Source organism: Bubalus kerabau, chromosome 20, assembly GCF_029407905.1.
Source record: "Bubalus kerabau isolate K-KA32 ecotype Philippines breed swamp buffalo chromosome 20, PCC_UOA_SB_1v2, whole genome shotgun sequence".
NCBI lineage: Eukaryota > Metazoa > Chordata > Mammalia > Artiodactyla > Bovidae > Bubalus > Bubalus kerabau.
In genome coordinates, this window is record NC_073643.1 from 56,922,989 (window position 1) to 56,942,523 (window position 19,535).

Below are 19,535 nucleotides of genomic sequence, written 5' to 3' on the forward strand. Positions count from 1 at the left end.
GGCTGCCCCCTCGGCGCGGCTCCTCCCCCGGCGCCCCGCCTCCGGGTCGGCTCCCTCGGCGCCGCGCCGCCACCGAGCCCCGAGCAGCCTGGCCGTCGCGGCCGCCGCGCCACCAAACTTTCCCCGGAGCCGGTGTCGGTGAGTCGGAGCGGAGAGCGGGCAGGGCGCAGGCAAGGGGCCGGAGCGCGGCGGCGGCGGCGGGGCGAGACGCTGCGCGGCAGGCCGGGCTTGGGTCCGGGCATCCTGGCCGAGCCACGGAGCTCCCCTAGCCTCCGGCGTGGGGTGGGCGCGCTTGGGGACCCTGGGGACTGTGGGCGGCGCGGGTAGGGGTCCGCGGCACCCTGAGAACCAGCTCTGGTTCCCCCCACTCCGACGCGCAGACACCTGTGGCTCTGCCGGGGTTCGCCAGGGTGCGCGCCCGGGGCGGCTGCCTCGAGCTCCTACCGGAGAGACGGGAGAGGGTCCAGTTTTCCCAGCCCTGCCCCAGGCTCTGACCTCGATGTTCCCCATAGTTCCAGCCCATCTCTTAAGTGCGTTGAGTGTGCCAGGCACTGGGTTATCCCTCATCTCTTTGGGTTCTCCCTGTAACTCGATGATGCGGTATTTTTATACCCATTTTACAGAGGGGGAAAGAGGCTCAGAAGGGGCAATTTGCGCCCAGGAGCACCAACCAGTCAAGGAGAGAGCCAGGAGGTTGAGCCCCAGTCGGCCGGACCCAAACCACTCCACCACATGATGCGGTTGAACCCCAGGTTCAGCATCACCAGGGTTGGGGTGTCGCAGGGGGGAAGCGTGGAGACCACCTTAGCCTTCCCTACAGCCTGGCTGCAAACCCAGGAGACGCCGGCCACCTCCTCCTCATTGTGGCTCAGGGAGGATCCTTTGGAAAGGTGGGAGACCCTTACATGTCAGGAAGTGGATTCCGGTGGCAGAAGCCCTGTGGGGGCTGCCGTTTCAGGTGAAAGGAGCCCAATTATGGAAGTTATTCTTGATTTTTCTGGAAGGAGCCAAGGGAGTCAGGAGCTGGGGCTGGAGCACAGCGGATCTTCACAGAAACCTCTTTCCCTCTCTGGGTCACTCTCCCCCTGCCCCCCACCTCCACTGCCCAAGGAGTAAGTAAGTGTAGTCCCTCAGTCCTCTCCGACTCTTCGTGACCCCATGGACTGTAGCCCGCCAGGCTCCTCTGTCAATGGGAATTCTCCAGGCAAGAATACTGGAGTGAGTAGCCATGCCCTTCTCCAGGGGATCTTCCCGACCCAGGGATTGAACCTGGGTCTCCTGCATTACAGGCGGATTCTTTACCATCTGAGCCACCCCTCCGCTGCCCAGGGAGACCCCACCCCATCCCTTAATCTCTGAGGTATGGGCTCTGCCTGTGAGATGCTCCATGCAGGGCTCCTGTCCTCCAGCAGGGGGCTCCCACCTCAGGCCTGGAGCCCCACAGTGGTGCTAGGGGTAAGTACTCTGAACAAGCTCCTCCAGCCGCAAGGTGCTTGCGGGGCTGATTCCATGGTGGGAGCTAGTGCCCTGTGATTGGCGCCAAGATGGAACGTGTTTCCAGAGCATGAAGGAGAGGCTAGCTGGGGGTCTGATAGGCAGGTCTTGACTGCCTTAATCTTGGCTTTAATTTTAGAGGCAGGCAGGAACCGGCAGAGAATGGGAGAGAGAATGGACAGGTCAGAGTGTCATTATGCATTATCCCACTCAGTTTTCACAGCAGCTTTGCAAAGCAGGCACTATTGTTATTATTACCTTCATTGAACAGATAGTTGGTTGAGGCTCAGAGAGGTTAAATAGCTTGCCTGTGGTTGCCCAGCTGGTCTGTGGCAGATTTGGGATTTGCCTGACTCCTTCTGGATTGTCAGTGACATCTAGGCTGTAGATGGGACCTTAGGTCCCTCCTGAGTGTAGCTGGTAGCAGCGGAGATGAAAATAGAGAGATGCCAAGCAACAGGGTCCCAATACCCCTGTGCTGATCGCTTGGTCATGTCTGACTCCTTGTGACCCCACAGATTGTAGTCCACCAGGCTCCTCTGTCCATGGAATTCTCTAGGCAAGAATACTGGAGATGACTGTCATTCTCTTCTCCAGGGAATCTTCCTGACCCCAGGGATTGAACCCTGGTCTCCTGCATTGCAGGCAGATCCTTTACCATCTGAGCCCCCAGGGAAGCGCAAAGGAAGGAAATTTGAACACATGCCGTAACACAAACCAACCTTGAGGCCTGCGTGCTCAGTTGCACCTGACTCTTTGTGACCCCATGGACTGTAGCCCGCCAGGCCGCTCTGTCCATGGAATTCTCCAGGCAGGAATACTGGAGCAGGTTCCCAGTGCCTACTCCAGGGGATCTTCCCGACTCAGGGATCGAACCAGCGTCTCTTGAGTCTCCTGCATTGGCAGGTAGGGTCTTTACCGTGGAGCCACCTACCCCTGTACCACCCTCCTCTCTGTGTGACAGGTGTTGTGCAGGAGGTCTGCCGCTGAGCGGGTCATCACAGAAATCCCTGACAGTCCCACATAATTTCCTTCATACAACCCAGGGCTTGGTGGCCCCCCCACGGAAGCATGAGGCTGTCCTGCTGTCTCTGGAAGGGTTTCCCCTGCTGGAGGGCAGGTCTGTAAGAAGGCCAAGTACCACTTCCAAGCATAAAGAGAGAATCCCTCCGGGGCGGAGGGTGGAGGTCTCCCAGCGCTGCCCAAACATGATTTCAGAGCTGGGTGGAGGCTGGAGCAGCCTGCAAGCCCCTGAACCCCAGAGGAGTTAGGGCAGTGCTGGGCTGGGAGTGGTCCCTCCTGGCTGAATGTCTGAGGTAGGAAGAGCATGCATCTGAGCCTCCTCCCCTCAGACTCTCTCAAGATTCCCTGTTCCAGTTTGCACTTTCCTTTTTTTTTTTTTTTTTTTAATATAATCAAGAAGTGCCTGGTGGAAAGGTGTGGCCTTTCAGTAACAAAGAGGAGGCATGGCGGAGAGATCAGAAGTGTGGATTCTGGCACTGGCTCATATCCCAGCCCTGCCACTTAAGAGATCTGTGGCCTTGGACGAGTTGCTGTACCTCTCTGTTCCATTTTTAGGACAGGAGTATTTCTAGCACATTCCTCGCTGGGTTGGTGAGAGAACTGGGAGTGTTCATGCGCCTAAAGCGCCTAAATGGAGTCAGGCAATCCACAGAAGTGCTTTTGAGATGTTGGTTGGTGCTATAGTTACTATTAAGATCAAAACAGACGCAGCTTGGTAGCCTGGCTCCACCCGACCTCCATGAGACTGTCTTTCTAGTTTGTAAAGTGGGAGTGGTCTAGTGCAGGCTAGAAGTTTTAGTGCAGGCTCAAGCTTTAAATAGCTGAAAGCCTCAAGTCCCAGTGCAGGCTTATTTAAAAAACTTCCGGTGCTGTACGAGGTACTCATCAAATGCTAGGCATTACCACATTTAGCACTGTCTGGGCGAACTGCGCTCCTTCACACTGTAGCCTGAACTTGATCCTCTGGCGTGTTTCTTAGGGGCATGGGTTTGAGACAATTTTCTGGTTTGTGTGGGCACAAGAAGGACTCTTCTTTCTGCCCAGGTTCTCGTTTCATGGTCATTTCTCAGGGGCAAGTGTGCACTTCTTGGTGGCTGTGGCGTGGCAGGGGGGTAGGTTTGAAGGTCATTTCATAAGGTCTGCCCCGTCCTCACCAAGGCAAAGACGTCAGCAGAACACACCACCCCTGCTGGCTTTCAGACTGATATTTTGTGTACCTTCCATGTGGAGAAGACTTGTCCAGAGTTCCGATTTTCTTTTTCTTCTTAAAGACTCTTGGCCACCACCCAAACTGTAGCCCACTAGGTTCCTTTTGTCCATGGGCTTTCCCAGGCAAGAATACTGGAGTGGGTTGCCATTTCCTCCTCCAGGGAATCCTCCCAATCCAAGGATCGAACCCCGGGTCTCCTGAATCTTCTGCATTGGCAGATGAATTCTTTACCACTGAGCCACCTAGGAAGCCCATTAAAGACAGAATGGTGTAGTTAAAAAAAAAAAAAGTTCAGGATTAGAACCCCTGGCTCTTGGAGCTGAGTAACCTTGAGCATCAGTTTCCTCATCTTCAAAATGGCCATTAGTGATATTTTCTGGTGTCTGTTCCTCAGGGTTAATGCCAGGGTGGGAAAAGAAGAGGAAGGAAGGGGAAAAGCAGATAGTATAAATGGCAAAGACTTTCAAGCAATTGTAAGTAATTCTCATTAGCATTCAGGCTGGGCATTAGCTGTAATTGCTCCTGACCCAAGACGTTTTATCTGAAAGACGTACCTGGCAGAGGATCACTGAAGCCCAGTCACCTGCTGCCCTCCCTTTCACAGTGACGCTGAGCATTTCTGAATCTTGGGATGTCATTATAATAAAGCTCCCGAGTCTTATTTATAAGTGACTCACTTCTGCCGTTAATGGTGGCAGAGGACTCAGGCGCACACTCGTTGGGAACAATGCTGCTGATGCTGGGGGGAGGGGTTACGGGATGCTCTCCTCTTTCATGCATTCATCTTCCTGGCTGTAATTCTCCAGTGATAATGCATAAGGATCACATGAGCCAGGGTGGAAGCTGACAGCTCTCAATTTGTGCTGCAGCTTGGATGGCAAGATCCATTGAAACTTGTCGCTGACAGCAGAGTGGGTGTTAGAAGCCATTACATCACAGCAGAGAGGATTGAGCAGAGGAAGTTGAGGGACACACCTCAGGGAATGGTTCAAAGCATGGATTCTCGTGTCCAACACACCTGAGTCTGAATCTTGGTCCTGTCAGGTTGTTAGTTGGGGTATGATTTTTATCTATCTTCGCACTTCTACCGTCAGTTCGAAAAGAGCAAGGAACATGTCCATCTTATTCACCAGGGTATTCACAGCTCCTGGTACATAGAAGAGGCTCATGAATGTCCAGGAGTGAGCATGTGAATGACAAGTAGCTTGTGTGAGTTTCAGCTTTCTCATCTGTAAAATGGGGCTAACACAGCACCTGTCTTATGGGTTGCTGGAGCACTGAATGAGAAAATGTTGTATACAGACTAAGCGCCTAGCAGCGCCTTGGATGACAAGTTGATGAGCAGAAGCAAAGACACAGCCAGCCTAATATGGTAGAAAAAGCTTTCCCCCAACCCTCAGACCAACAAGGGGTGATAATGCTAGTCGTAAGAATCCCTGTACTTATGCAACACTCTGCAAAGTGCTTTCTTCTCTTTTTTGCTAAATATGGTTGATTTAGTGTTTCAGTTGGAGAAGGCAATGGCACCCCACTCCAGTACTCTTGCCTGGAAAATCCCACGGACGGAGGAGCCTGGTAGGCTGCAGTCCATGGGGTCACGAACAGTCAGACACGACTGAGCGACTTCACTTTCACTTTTCACTTTCATGCATTGGAGAAGGAAATGGCAACCCACTCCAGTGTTCTTGCCTGGAGAATCCCAGGGACGGGGGAGCCTGGTGGGCTGCCGTCTATGGGGTCACACAGAGTCGGATACGACTGAAGCAACTTAGCAGCAGCAGCAATGTTTCACTTGTACAGCAACATGATATATATGTGTGTGTGTATATATATAACTGAATATACATATATGTGTGTGTGTAATCTTGTAACACACACAACAGGAATATAGTTCCCTGTGCAGTAGGTCCTTGTTGTTTATCTATTTTATATGAGGCAGTGTGTATCTGTTGTTAATCTCAAATTCCCAGTTTATCCCTCCCTTCTCCTAAAGTGCTCTGTTACCATTGACTCCTTACAACTAGTCAGGACTGGCTACCCATGTTTTACCCGTAAGGAAGCTGGGTTCAGAGGGCTTGCTGGAACACCCAAAGTCACACATTTTAGAAGTAGCAGGAGGCAGAATATAAGCTCAGGTTACTCTCATCTGCCAGGTGTTCCTGCTGAGTTCTCTCTTGCCCGTTGCAGGTAGAGGGTGCAATATTTAGACTTCCATGAACATGGTATCTCTCTTCATGATTTAGGATACAGTTTAGTTCCAGTTTCCTAATTCTCCCTTGGTGGCCTTGCACATTTTTGTTAGATTTATTCCTAGTTATATGGTATTTTCTATGCTATTGTAAATGGTATATCTATCTATATCTTTCAACACATATTTTAAAAAAATATGCTACATCGGTTGCTTTTTGGAGAAATATTTTTGTATTTTGCATGTTTTATATCCAGAAATCTTGCCAAACTCTCTTACTAATTTTAGAAAATGTGCTTGTAGATTATTTTAGAAAATCATATGCGATCATAGGAGGTGCAAATAACTGCTTTGTTTCTTCCTTTTGAATCCTTCCATTCCTTTTGGTTTGTGATTTTCTTCTTTTCCTCTCTGTTATGGAGGGCTGTCTACATTTGACAATTGGGTATAGTGCTTACTCTAGGGTCTTGGCAGACAGCCTTCAGGGATCTTAGTTCCCCAACCAGGTACTGAACCTGAGCCCCAGCAGTGAAAGCACAAAGTCCTAACCAATGGACTGCCAGGGAATTCCCTTGGCAGATAATCTTTATCAGATTGAAGAAGTTCCTTTCTATTCCCAGTTTGCTGAGTGTTTCTTTTCTTTTGAGTCATGAATGGAAGTAGAGTTTTTAACAGATGCTTCTCCTCCATCTGCTCAGATGGTCCTGACTTTTCTTTCTCAGTCCATTAGCATGATCAACTTTTGCATTTCTGGAATAAACCCAACTTGGGTTTTCCTGTTGCATCTTTATCGCTGGGCTGTTTCTCCTCACCGTTTTTGCGGAGGACTTGAACATCAAGTGTTCATGAATGCGATTCACTGGTGATTTTCCTTTCTGCTATTTACTTGTCAGCCTTTGGTGTTGAGGTTAGGCTGGCCTCACGCCACACGGTGGACTGTGTTCCCACTTCATCAGTTCTCTAGAAGAGATTGTGTAAGCTGGGTGTTGTTCTTATCAAGAATTTTGAATTGACCCATGGGGATTCCGGGACTCCCCCCCGTTCCCTGCCGCCCACCCCCCCCCCCTCAAGTGGGTGGAAGCTAAGTGGAGGGTGGAGAAGGACAGCTGGTCTCAGCTCAGTCCAAGGCAGAACCTTCCAACAGGGAGCAGCTTGGGCTGCCTCAGGGAAGTGGGCAGAGCCCATGAACCCAGCTGTCCTGAGCACTGCAGGGAGCGCAGGGTAGGGTTCTTCCAGCCAGGCATCCCAGATGGAGGAAGTTCAGCCCAGGGTGAAAATCTGGTCCCTGTCTCCACCTCCTCCTCCTCCTCCTCCTCCTCCTCCTCCTCCTCCTCCTCAAGTTGCTGCAACTGCAGACCCAGCATGAAAGAAAGTGAATGTTGTGAAAGTAAATCAGTTGCTCAGTCATGCCTGATGCTTTGTGACCCTATGGACTGGAGCCCACCAGGCTCCTCTGTCCATAGGGTTCTCCAAGCAAGAATACTGGAGTGGGTAGCCATGCCCTCCTCCAGGAGATCTTCTCGACTCGGATCAAAACCCAGGTCTCCTGCATTGCAGGCAGATTCTTTACCAGCTGGGCCACCAGGGAAGCCCTACTTGCGGTGAATGACTGCTGTCTGTCCAGGGCCTGCAGTGCGAGGACCTGACTCCACCCGCGCTCACCTCCTCCTTCTGTCTCTGTGATATCAGTTTGCCTAGAATTCCCAGATTCTGACCTGGGACCACACACTCCTCCAGCCATTTCCCCTGACCCCCAAGGGATCTAGATTTGGGCAAGTTTGTCAGTTTCTCTTTTACTGAAGTGCCAAGCCGTGAGCTGACTTGGATCACCTCTCTTAATTCCCAAAACAAGGCCATGAGGGAGTTCTATGACCTCCCCATTATTCAGACTAGGAAGACAGAGTTTCTAGTTGTGAATAGTTTTAATGGTTTCATCTTTCACAGTAAGTTATCCCTCTCTGGAGCTTTTCTGGTGGCCCAGACAGTAAAGAATACACTTGCAATGGGGGAGACCCAGGTTCGGTCTCAGGGTTAGAAAGATTCCCCTGGAGGAGGAAATGGCAACCCACTCCAGTATTCTTGCCTGGGAAATCCCATGAACAGAGGAGCCTGGCACGCTATGGTCCATGGGGTCGCAAAGAGTCAGGCACAACTGAGCAACTAACACTTTCCCTTTTTTTTTTTCACTTGATCACTCTCTAACACGTCTGGCTTTGGACATCAGATGACGGTGTCACTCAGCCCTCTTTTCACATTCTACCCCAGGTGTCCCCACCCTGTCTACGGGCTCCGTCTTCCTTCCCTTACCTCTGTCGCCTTCATCAGCTCCTCAGTGGCTCTGTGTCTTCAGAGGCAGAGCGGCAAGCCCTGCACATCTCCAGGGGGGCACCATGCACATGGTTTTCTATCGCAGACCCCAGGGTTTGCCACTTGGAACCCCATCCTCAGCAGCAGGTCTCCTTCCTGGCTGTTTGGGTGTTGAACTTTCTGATGATTCTGGTGGCCAGGCCTCAGACGGGGCCAGGGCAGATGCTGGCTGGGCAGCCGTGGCTGGAGGAGAACAGTGCAGATCCATGCCCTGCTGCTGGGGGAATGCCTGTTGCTGTTTAGTTGCTCAATCGTGTCTGACTCTTTGCGACCCCATGGACTGCAGCCCGCCAGGCTTCTCTGTCCATGGGATTTCCCAGACAAGAATACTGGAGTGGGTTGTCATTTCTTCCTCCAGGGGATCTTCCTGACACAGGGGTCAAACCCAGGTCTCCTGCATTGGCAAGTGGGTTCTTTACCACTGAACCGCCTGGGAAGCCCGTGGGGATGCTTGGCGGAGCATAAGTGTTAACAGCTCCCAAAGCCATCTTTTTCCCCTTCTTTCTCTCTCTCTCTCTTTTTTTCTTTCTTTCAAACTTTCTAGGCACTTTATTTCTCACAAACTTTCTAGTTGTCACTTGGTTTATTCTTTCAGGAGAACTTCATTTATTTACTAGCTGGCTTTTCCCTGTTGCTAGACTATAGCCTGCCAGGCTCCTCTGTCCATGGAGTTCTCCAGGCCAGAATACTGGAATGGGTTGCCATTCCCTTCTCCAGGGCATCTTCCTAACCCAGAGATCGAACCTGGGTCTCCTGTGTTGCAGACAGATTCTTTACCATCTGAGCCACCAGGGAAGCCCCTTCCTAGAGAAAATAATCAGTAAATGAATCCGTCCCTCTGGCCTTCTCCCTGAGCCCAAGTGAATCCCAGTTCTATCTCCAGCCCACACATGTGATCCTGAGGGTCTGCCAGTGTGACCTTGACACTGGGTCCTTCATGGAAGCCTGTTTTCTTTCCTTTGTCTGTGGCATCCCACTGCTTGTATAGCCAGTCCACCTTGATGGGCCTAATGTGAGCCTCTGGGAGAACTAGTTTCTGCCTCCCTGGAGGATGACGGTCTAACTTCCCCACAGCAAATTTGGGGGAAATAGTAAGTTCTGCATTTAAATCAGACCATCTGAAAAGAAGTTCATGTGAGTCAGAAAGACACAGGGGCTTTCCCAGTGGCTCAGTGGTAAAGAATCTGCCTGCAGTGCAGGAGATGCAGGTAGACATGTTCTATCCCCGGGTTGAGAAGATCCCCTGGAGGAGGAAATGGCAACCCACTCCAGTATTCTTGCCTGGAGAATCCCATGGGCAGAGGATCCCGGCGGGCTACAGTCCATGGGATTGAAAGCGTCAGACACGACTGAGCAGAAATGACAGAGAGAGGCAGAGAGACAAAATCTAATTGTATATATAAATTCAATTGTGTGAATGATACTTGTAAATTCAGTTTAAGGTGAGGAGCAAAGTTTCCAGTGCTAGATGACTGAGGTTTGGATCTCAGCTCCGCCGCTTTGCAGACTGTGTCCCCGGCAGGCCATCTACCCTGTCTTTGCTGTGATTCCTTCGATTAGAAAGTGGGGTTGGCAACGGTATTCACTTACAGGATTGTTATGAGTATTACATGAGTCATGAGGTTTGAAAGAATTAATGTTTGAAAAGCTTTGGAAACAGAGCCTGGCAACTCATAAATGTTTATGAAATAAACCGAAGAAAAAATAACTATGTCCTATGGATTTCCTTTCCCCCAAGAAACTGGGAGTCATTTTGTCAGGTTTCAGAATAAATCCCACTGGAGATTAAAATTTTGAAACTAGATTAATCTTATCAGGGGTCCCTGGAGTCTAGTGCCTGATGATCTGAGGTGGAGCTGATGTCATAGTAATAGGATAAGGTGGACAGCAAATGTTGTGTGCTTGAGTCATCGCAAACCATCCCCCATGTCCCTGGTCTGTGGAAAAATCATCTTCCTTGATACTGGCCCCTAATGTCAAAAAGGCTGGGGACCGCTGCTTTAATTTCTAACACACCTTGTGTTTTTGCGTAAAGGCGTTTTCTTAGATTAGACTGGAGCCCCCTTGAGACGGTGCTGCGTGCTACTTGGTTGAAGATCTCTGAGGTTAAGATTCTTTTGAAAAGGGCTGGACCCTAGAGGCAGGTGGGTTTGGTGGCAGTAGTTGGGGTTTCCGAATTCTGACCTGGTTCCGTAAATAGTTACCTCTTTGGCCTCAAAGGAAGTATTGTAACCTCCTTGGCCTCAGTTTCTCCATCTGGAAAAGGGGGACCCTAATAATAATAATAGTACCACCACTCACAGCATTATTGAGAGTCTCCCCCGCCGAGGTCTTGCAGTGACTGGCACCTTCCCATCCCTGAGGACTCAGCTGTTCACTCCTAGAGAGTCCTTCCCCGACGACCCTGCTGAGAGCCCCACCCGGTCCACTCCCTGCCCGTTGAATGACTGCCTTACTGCCACCAGATTGCCTGAGTGTAGGAGTACCAGCTGCCTGGTTGATGGCCACGTGCAGTAAAAACACTGGATGAAGGAAGTTGGATGAGTTCACAGCTAGATCCCAGAAGACCAGGCATGCCCTGATCACGCCAGTGGCAGTTGGAGAAGGTACCAGCACGTCATAGTGTTCGGGTACCTGAAAAAGCCTTTTAGGCATCTCAAAAGTAGCGAGAAGCACTGAGCCAAGATGAGTTCTTTCCACGCTTATATTAATATCAGGAGCTCAGTGTTTGCCAGTCATTTATTGATTGGTTCTCACAGCACCCAGCACCGGGCTTGAGGAGGGAGGCCCTCAGGAGATCCATTAACAGGTCAGGAACAGAGGGTGGGGGCTTCCCCCACTGCTTATTCCCTTTGGAGGTGGGAGGGGTGGGTAAATAGCGCTCCTCTGCCTAGCCTGAGGTCTGGAGCAGCCCAGGATTAAGACAAAAAGTCTGGAGCAGCCCAGGATTAAGACAAAAAGCGAGGTAGCCAGAGAACAAAATGTCGCTGTTTATCACCAGTCTGAGTGACGTCAGAGCATGTGGGCTGGCTAACGCTAAAGGATTTCCCACCTGCCCAGGGGCAGGCAAGCCTGGGTCCCTGCAGACCCAAGGCCCTCCCCCTTCCTGGTGGAGAGCCGAGTCGGACGCAGGCTCTCCCTGGCCAGGGCTTTCGGTTTATCACGTCACCCCGTCCTCCCTTCAGCCCTGTGAGAGAAGTGTCAGTGTGTCCATTGCAGAGATCTGAAAACTAAGGCTGGAGATGTGGAGCTGGGGAGACCAGGAAGGAAGCTATGGCAGTCATCCTGGTGAGAGAGGAGGGTCCCCTGGACCAGCGGTGAGGGCCCTGGAGGGGAGTGGACAGACATGTTTGGGGCAGGCGCGGTAGGACCGAGTGGTGGGGCTGGCAAGGTGGTCCTGGCGGACGGTGTGGAAGCGGTGCTGCTGCGTAACTTGTGGTGTTTCTGTTTTTTCTTTTTGCACTTTGGGAAGAATAGATGTGACGCTCCAGGGCAAAGACTATTGAATGAATTAAGAATTCCACAGACAGCGCATCTGCACATCCAGCAGAACTGAACTGGTGATGGCCCACTCTTAATTGGGAGGGCCAGCTGGGGTGTGCACAGAGAGAGTCAGCTCCCCAGGGCTGGGCTGGGGACGAGAGGAGAGGTGCTGAGTCTGTGAGAGGCTTGTCAGCGGCCGGGCGCGGGGTGGAGGCTGTGATCTCAGGACTCCTTCTCTGCCTTCCACCATCCCTGGACTGGCAGGGCTCGCTGCTGCTCAGCTGTGTCCCCATAGCCTCCCTCTCCCAGCCTGAGCTGAGGCCTGGGCGCCCCTCCCCAGGACCCCAGCACAGCTCCCCTGCCGCTCGCTTGGCAGCCAGCCCCTTACCTGCTTCCCAGGGAAGAATCTGGTCAAGTCGCTCCCCAGCTCAGATGCCAGTGACACCCGACCTCTGCAGCCAATAAGTAGAATGGAGCCTGGGACGCACCGCTTTGGAAGGATGTCTGCAGTCAATTCATCACCAAATGAAAACAGAATGTGCGGAATAATACCGCCAGCCCGAGGCGGCAGAGGGCAGTGGTCGGAAGCCTGGGCTCCGGGGCTGCGCTGTTTGAGCGCCGGCTCTCCCGCTTAGTAGCTGTGTGACCAGGAGCGAGTTCTGAACTTCTCTGTGCCTCAGATTCCTCATCTGGCGATGGGAATGACGACAGTACTCAGTCCCAGCGGGTTGTAAGGACTGAAAAGCAGTTAATACGTGTGCAGGGCTGAGCCCAGTGCTGGGCTCCTAGTTGTTGTTTAGTTGCTAAGTTGTGTCCGACTCTTTTGTGACCCCATGGACTGTAGCCTGCCCCGCTCTTCTGTCCATGGGATTCTCCAGTCAAGAATGCTGGGGTGGGTTGCCATTTCCTTCTCCAAGGGATCTTCCCGAAGCCAGGGATCGAACTCATATCTTTTTTTTTTTTTTTTAAACTTTACAATATTGTATTAGTTTTGCCAAATATCGAAATGAATACGCCACAGGTATACATGTGTTCCCCATCCTGAACCCTCCTCCCTCCTCCCTCCCCATACCATCCCTCTGGGTCGTCCCAGTGCACCAGCCCCAAGCATCCAGTATCGGGCATCGAACCTGGACTGGCAATTCGTTTCATACATGATATTATACATGTTTCAGTGCCATTCTCCCAAATCTTCCCACCCTCTCCCTCTCCAACAGAGTCCATAAGACTGTTCTATACATCAGTGTCTCTTTTGCTGTCTCGTACATAGGGTTATTGTTACCATCTTTCTAAATTCCATATATATGCGTTAGTATACTGTATTGGTGTTTTTCTTTCTGGCTTACTTCACTCTGTATAATAGGCTCCAGTTTCATCCACCTCTTTAGAACTGACTCAAATGTATTCTTTTTAATGGCTGAGTAATACTCCATTGGGTATATGTACCATAGCTTTCTTATCCATTCATCTGCTGATGGACATCCAGGTTGCTTCCATGTCCTGGCTATTATAAACAGTGCTGCGATGAACATTGGGGTACACGTGTCTCTTTCCCTTCTGGTTTCCTCAGTGTGTATGCCCAGCAGTGGGATTGCTCGATCACAAGGCAGTTCTATTTCCAGTTTTTTAAGGAATCGAACTCACATCTTCTGCATCGGCAGGTGGGTTCTTTACTGGTGAACCACCAAGGAAGCCCCATTGGCTCCTAGCAGCACTCCATAAATGTCAGCTCCTATTACAGTTATATAGGTTCACCTACATTTATAGGCATGTCTCCCCATTTTCACCTCATATGTCAAGACTTAGAATTCTCCTCTTCCAGGAAGCCTTCCCTGAACACATCCCACCAAAGCTGGGTTAGGAGCCTTCTCTGGACTCAGGTCTACCACACACATATTCTTCCTTATGGTGACTGTCTCCCCAAGGCTGTAAGCAGTCTGAAGACACAGGCTATGGCTTCCCCGTTATATCCCTAGTGCCCCTCAGGGACATAGTGAGCCCTTAGAAACACTTGTTGAATGATCGAATGAATGAGTGTGAGCAGGACTTTGAAACATAAGTTTTCAAGGGGTACAGATGTGAAGAAAGGACCTTCCTGGCAGAGGTGGGAAGCTACAAGTTCCAGGAAGAGCAGGTGGCCTGGTCAGGCCACAGCAAAGCATGTGATCGGGGAGGGTAACAGAGACCAACTATGGTGGGCAAGGTGGGCAGGGAGCACAAGAGGTGTCCTAGGGGTGGGCAGGGCAAGGACGGGACCTATGGAGCCACCATCCCCCTCTCTCATTTCTACCCTGATCCCCCAGACTGGCTTAGGTGCACTCACCATAATGTAAAATCAGCAGCTGCTTTCCCTGTCTCTTTCCATCCCCAGACAGCGAACTCCCCAAGAGATGGAAATGTGTGGTGTTCCCCCCTCTTTTTTCTAAAACTCTTGCCCACAAAGATAAGCTGTTTCTTCATCCACCCCTGTTTTTTCTCTGTCACCCAGGGCTACAGACAGATTGTGTTGTGTATTCTGATGTCTGGATCCTAGTACAAGTCACTCTAGTTTTTGTGGGAGTCGATGATTTATAGCTTCTGCGCTTAATCAAACCGACTCTGCTTCCTTTTTATGGAGTTCTTGAATCACACCAGAAGCAAGAACAGCCTTGCGGTTCATTGCTGGGTCAGACGACAGCCCTGGCCTTTGACCGTGGCCTGCAGAAGAGCAGCCCTCACTTAAGCTCTTAGGACTGAATAGAATCTTTGCCAAACCCGAAGTGGCAGAATGCTTGCCAGCAGCAGAGGAAGGAAGGGCTGGGATCATGATCGTGGGGATCATGCCCGGCTGTGTGCAGGGGACATTGGAGTAGGAGAGACAGACACAGCCCTGGCTTTGCAGGGTGATGAAGACCCTGGCTGGATGAGTAACAATACTCATCGGGTGGGGAAGCACGGTGCTGAGGCTCAGAGAGGCAAAGTGAATGGCCCAAGGTCACACAGCTCTTCTAGCTGAGCTGGGTTTTGAACTGAGATGCTTGGACCCCTCTCCCATGTGCTAAGCAGCTTCTCACAGTGAAATGCTAATTGCCTGAAGTGTTTCTGGAAATGGTTCAGCCTTAGGTAACCCTTCCAGTTTTCTTGGTACTTTATGTCACAGTCTGTCGTGTGAATATAAAAAGTGGGTATTTCTAGATGTTAGACCCTGGCCATACCCTTTCTCCTGAGTTCCAGGCTACGTAGCAAAACTAAGTCCCAAAATAAAGCCTTGGGTTTCTGATCTGGAATGCTCATGGATACCCAGAGATATTGTTGCTTTCTCGCTGTTACAAACAGGAAAAGTCACATAGGCAAACAGGGAAGAAGAATCAAGGGACCGTTTTTAGTCTGCGGATAGGAGGGAAAGCTGGGGTGAGTTACAAGGATGGACACCCCAGGTTCGGGCTGGTGCGGGGCTGGGTTGCCCCATTGGTGCCGGGCTCTGTGCCCACGAGCGCAGCAGGCTGGTTCTGAACCCCCGGGGCTTTCTCTGCATCCTTACTCATGCAGGGAAACCACGCTTTCTTCTGACAACCACCTTCTCCTCCCTTTGATCCCAGACACCGAGCTGTGTGTCTGTCCACGCGCTGACACTGCAGCTCGGAGCAGCTCTCCACTTCTGTGCTTGTTGGTTTGCAGGGTGGCCCTCGTGCATCTTAAGGCCATCAGCCAGAGACGATGGTCTATTTGTTGCCTCATTTGGTCCTTTCAGCAGCTGTGTGCGGTCAGGACTATTGTCCCCATCCTAGAAATGAGGAGCCCAGGGTCACTCAGCTAGAAGGGGGAGGACCAGGGCTTCCAGGCCGGGTCTGGCTCCCAGCTCCCTCCTTCTCATCACATTTTGTTCAAGGGAAGTTAGAGCTGCAAGGGACTTGGGGAGATCCTGGGGAGAGGTGGTGAAGCCCCTCCTTTGAGGGGGAGCAAGGGACCAGGAGAGGGAGAGAGGGAGGGGGGGATGGCTGTAAGAACTGGCTCTGGGACCCCGCCCTGCTGACCTCTGTGGGCGCCTCATGGCTTCAGGCAGACTGTGCTCCTTCCGAGGCTCGTTGCAGCAGACCCAGACCCTTCGCCAGCGTTCTGTTCATAGGCTGTCTATATGCTGCCCTCTCTACACTGCCCCTGGGTGCCTTTCACCCCCTACCCCCGCCCTCTCTACCTGCCCATCCATGCAAGACTCACCTTGGGCTCCCTCATCACCATGACTTTGCTGCCAACGTACTCTGCTGCCTCCTCTGCCCACTCGAACCCTAAGTCCCCAAGAGTTTGATTCTGAGTTTTTGTTTTTTTAATTGTGATAAAATACACATTGCAAAATAAGTGAGTCTCATGGAATGTAAATTGTAATCTTAATAAAGCTTTTTTTTAAGATAAGAAAGGTTAAGAAGAGGGTTTGGGCGATGCCTATTTCAAGTTTCCCCTTCCAAGGTGCCTCTTCCAGGAAACCTGTTAGCAGAGTGCTTGGGACTAGAGACGTGTGCAAGTTAGCCTCGGTTAGTGGGGGTTATGGTCTGGATATAGGAGGATGTAACCAAGGCCAGAAAGCAGTGTTGCTACCATGCTGCCAAGCCCCACAGGGACTGGAGGGTCATGCGGGTCCCCTGGAGCCGTAACCCTGTCTGCTCTGTAGCTGTGACCCCTGCTTTCCACGGACGACCGTGATCTCCACTCCTTACCCCCAACTCTGGCTGTTTCTGCTTTGCCGCTAACTCCTCTCTCGACTCCACTCCACCTTTCATTTATTCAGCACACATTTATCAAGCACCTGTGTGCCCCGGGCCCTCCTCCGGACCCTTGGGGTTTGCCGCGGGAGAAAGCAGACAAAGACGCCCACCCAGGTGGAGCCTGCTCCTACCTCCTGGCTTCTGCTGGCTCGTGACACCTGTCGTCTCATGGTTTCTATGGCTCCTGGCTCCTGCAGCCTCGTGCCTTTTGATTTCTGCCTCTGATTCCTACCAACTGCTGCTGCTTTGTGTGTGTCAAACTCAGCCTTTCCAGAGGGAATCTTATTAGTTCAGTTAACCAGTACCTGGCTGTGCAAAAATTTTGCCCCGTGAAGGAGGGTCAAAGGCTCTTCTGGGCAGTGAGGGACAGGGATGAACAAGATAGATAGTCTTGGAACTTCCCTGGTGGTCTAGTGGTTAAGACTCTTGCCTTCAAATGCAGGAGGTGTGAGTTCAGTCCCAAGTCAGGGAACTAAGATCCCACAGGCCATGGGCTGCAGCCAGAAAAAAACAAAAACAAAAAAAGCTTTAAAAAGAAACAAAATGTACAGTCCTGCCTTCCTAGGGCTTCTAGTCTAGTGGAGAGCCAGGCAAGAGATACATCTGACAAATGCGGGTGAACTGAGTGTTGAGCAGTCACAGATAAACAGGGTGAGGGAGTGGGAGGGGTTGTTTATATGTGGTGGGAGAGACAGCATTTGAATCAGGAGGAATTGAATCATGCTTGTGTCTGAATGCATGTATTCTGAGCAGAGGGAACAGCAAGGTCCTGGGCTGGAAGTGATTTAGAATGTTTTAGGAAGCATGTTGCAGGGCTGCAGCAGAGTGAACAAGGGTGAGTATAGGGGATGAGGTCAGAGAGGTCATGACCTGATGTCCCCGTGTTGGCTACTGTGAGGGCCTGGCTTTGGCTGGGAAGACCTGGGGGGTTACTGGAGGGCTTGGGGCCTCCAATGACAGGATGAGGTGAGTGATGAGAGGCATCTCCCAGCCCGCCGTGCAGAGGAGACAGAAAGGACGAGGAACAGTGCCCCAGGGACTCCAAGGGAGGCTCGCTGGCCTTCGAGCCAGGGCCTGGGTAGCCAGGCCAGGGTGAAACGTGGACTCGGTGGGAAGGGTCAACTTCCAGGTCTAGTTTGAAGGTAGAGCTGAGCCTAATGGGTGTGTCTCTGAGGCACTTTCCCCCAGTCACCAGGTCGGTGGAAGTACCACCCCGTTTCTGCTCCTGGGGTGCTCAGCGTGGGTGGTGGTTGTTGTTGTTCAGTTGCTCAGTCGTGTCCGACTCTTCGTGACGCAGCTCGCCAGGCTTCCCTGTCCTTCACCATCTCCTGCAGTTTGCCCAAATTCATGCCCATTGCATCAGTGATGCCATCCAACCATCTCATCTTCTGTTGTCCCCTTCTCCTCCTGCCTTCAATCTTTCCTAGCATCAGGATTTTTTCCAAAAAGCTCAGCGCGGGTGCCACGGCTGGCTCTCCTGATCTGTAACAAGAGGAGGGCAAGTGTGTCTCCGTCCCAGGGTCACTAGCAGCCCTAGCGGGGCTCCTGACCTGAAGTGGATGCCCAGCAGATGAGGGCTGTCGTTGTCAAGAGCACTGTGTCAGGGGCAGCATGCCAGGGGGACTGCTGGGCCGATGTCCCCCAGTGCATCCGGGCAGCTGTGTTTCTCCTTGTCTGGGAAACTGGGAATGGGAGTCTCCCCATTTGGAAATGGAGGAGCAGACCCCTTTCCCGAACCCCAGCCAAGAGCTCAAGGCTTCTCCCAACCCACCTCAGTCCTCCCGGCCCCTTGAAGCAATGGGACTCACCACCCCATTTTGCAGAGTCTGGGAGAGGCGAAGGAATTCACACAAAAGGGCCTGTGACCCCATGGCAGAGCTCTGGCCCGAGCAACTGAGCCCTGGCCAAGAAGCAAGAAGTGAATAAAGGCCTGGACTTGGGATCCGCGGAAACCCGAGTGCGAATCCTGACTCTGCCGCTGACTGGCTGTGCCACCCTGGGCGCGGCCTTTCCTTGCTGTGTGCCTCAGCCGCTTCATCGGGGATAAAATGGGATAATAATAGGTTCCTTGCCTCACTGGGGTGAGGAGTGGGGCAGGTGATGGATATGAAGCCTTGGACGGGACCCGCATGGACTGGGCACTCAGCTGATGGGCTTCTCCTCTCACCCCCAGGCCTGTGTCTCTGCAGCTCCCGCCTGGCATTCCTGCCAGCGTTTTGAAGTAGATGCCTCATTGCCAGACGCTGCCATGGAAACCAAGGGATAGGGAATAGGCAAGGTCCAGAGGAGGTGTGGGGGAGGGGACGTCCTTCCCGCAGTCACCCTCTGACCCACCTCAGCTGGCTCGTTGTAGCAGGGATGGCTCAGAGGAGCAGAGTGGGGGTGGGAATTGAGGCCCTCTGCCCCCATGGAGACAAAGGCTGCTGGGATCCCCACCCCACCGAGGCTTTGTTTCTGTATGGCGTGTGGGGTACACAGGGCCCTCCCACCTGTGGGGCCACGTGCAGCCACCTCCTGGGCCCGCCGAGGCCTGGGCAGGCTGGAGCGGGATATGACTCATTTCTACAATCCCTTGTGCCTCTGGCTGTCTCTCTTCCAGAGGCGATGCAGTCATTGTCTTCTTCTCTTTGAAAGAGCCTCCCCACCCCGACGGCACTTCTGGCTGCTTCTCTGAACACGTGTCAGAGGGAGGTGCTCGCTGGCTTGCAGGCAGGCACGGTTCTGGTCCCCCACCCCTGTGTCCTTCTGGCCTTCCCGCCGCCTCCTCTCCAGCCTGTGACCATTGTCAAGCCTGTCCCTCCCCTGTTTCGAATGCAAACCTCAAGCTTTGCAGCTCTGAGAGCTCAGCAGAGAGGCCCCTGCTCTTGGTGTCATGCAGGGCTGTGCTGGAACCCCCACGTGCGTGGCCGCTTAGCTGCTGTTGGCGGCTCACTGGTCCTGTGAGTCTTAGTTTCTTAACTGCTCAAGGGGGTTGATAGCTGAACCCGCATCACAGGATTCAACGCATTAATCCAGGTGAGACATCTGCAAA

The 19,535-nt window shown here is 52.1% G+C and overlaps 1 protein-coding gene across 7 annotated transcripts in view; it reads left to right on the plus strand.

Moving 5' to 3' along the window:
* HRH1 (histamine receptor H1) overlaps positions 1-19,535 on the plus strand; it is a 187,520-nt gene that overhangs the window by 77,156 nt on the left and 90,829 nt on the right. For 2 of the 7 annotated variants that reach the window (XM_055558449.1, XM_055558445.1), the window contains exon 1: positions 38-138. The exons of 2 other annotated variants lie outside the window; for them this stretch is intronic. The gene's annotated coding sequence lies outside the window, so the exon portion shown is untranslated. Of the gene's footprint in view, positions 1-10; positions 139-19,535 lie in introns of those variants that run through there. 3 more of the 7 variants (XM_055558441.1, XM_055558442.1, XM_055558443.1) reach the window with 3 other exon arrangements.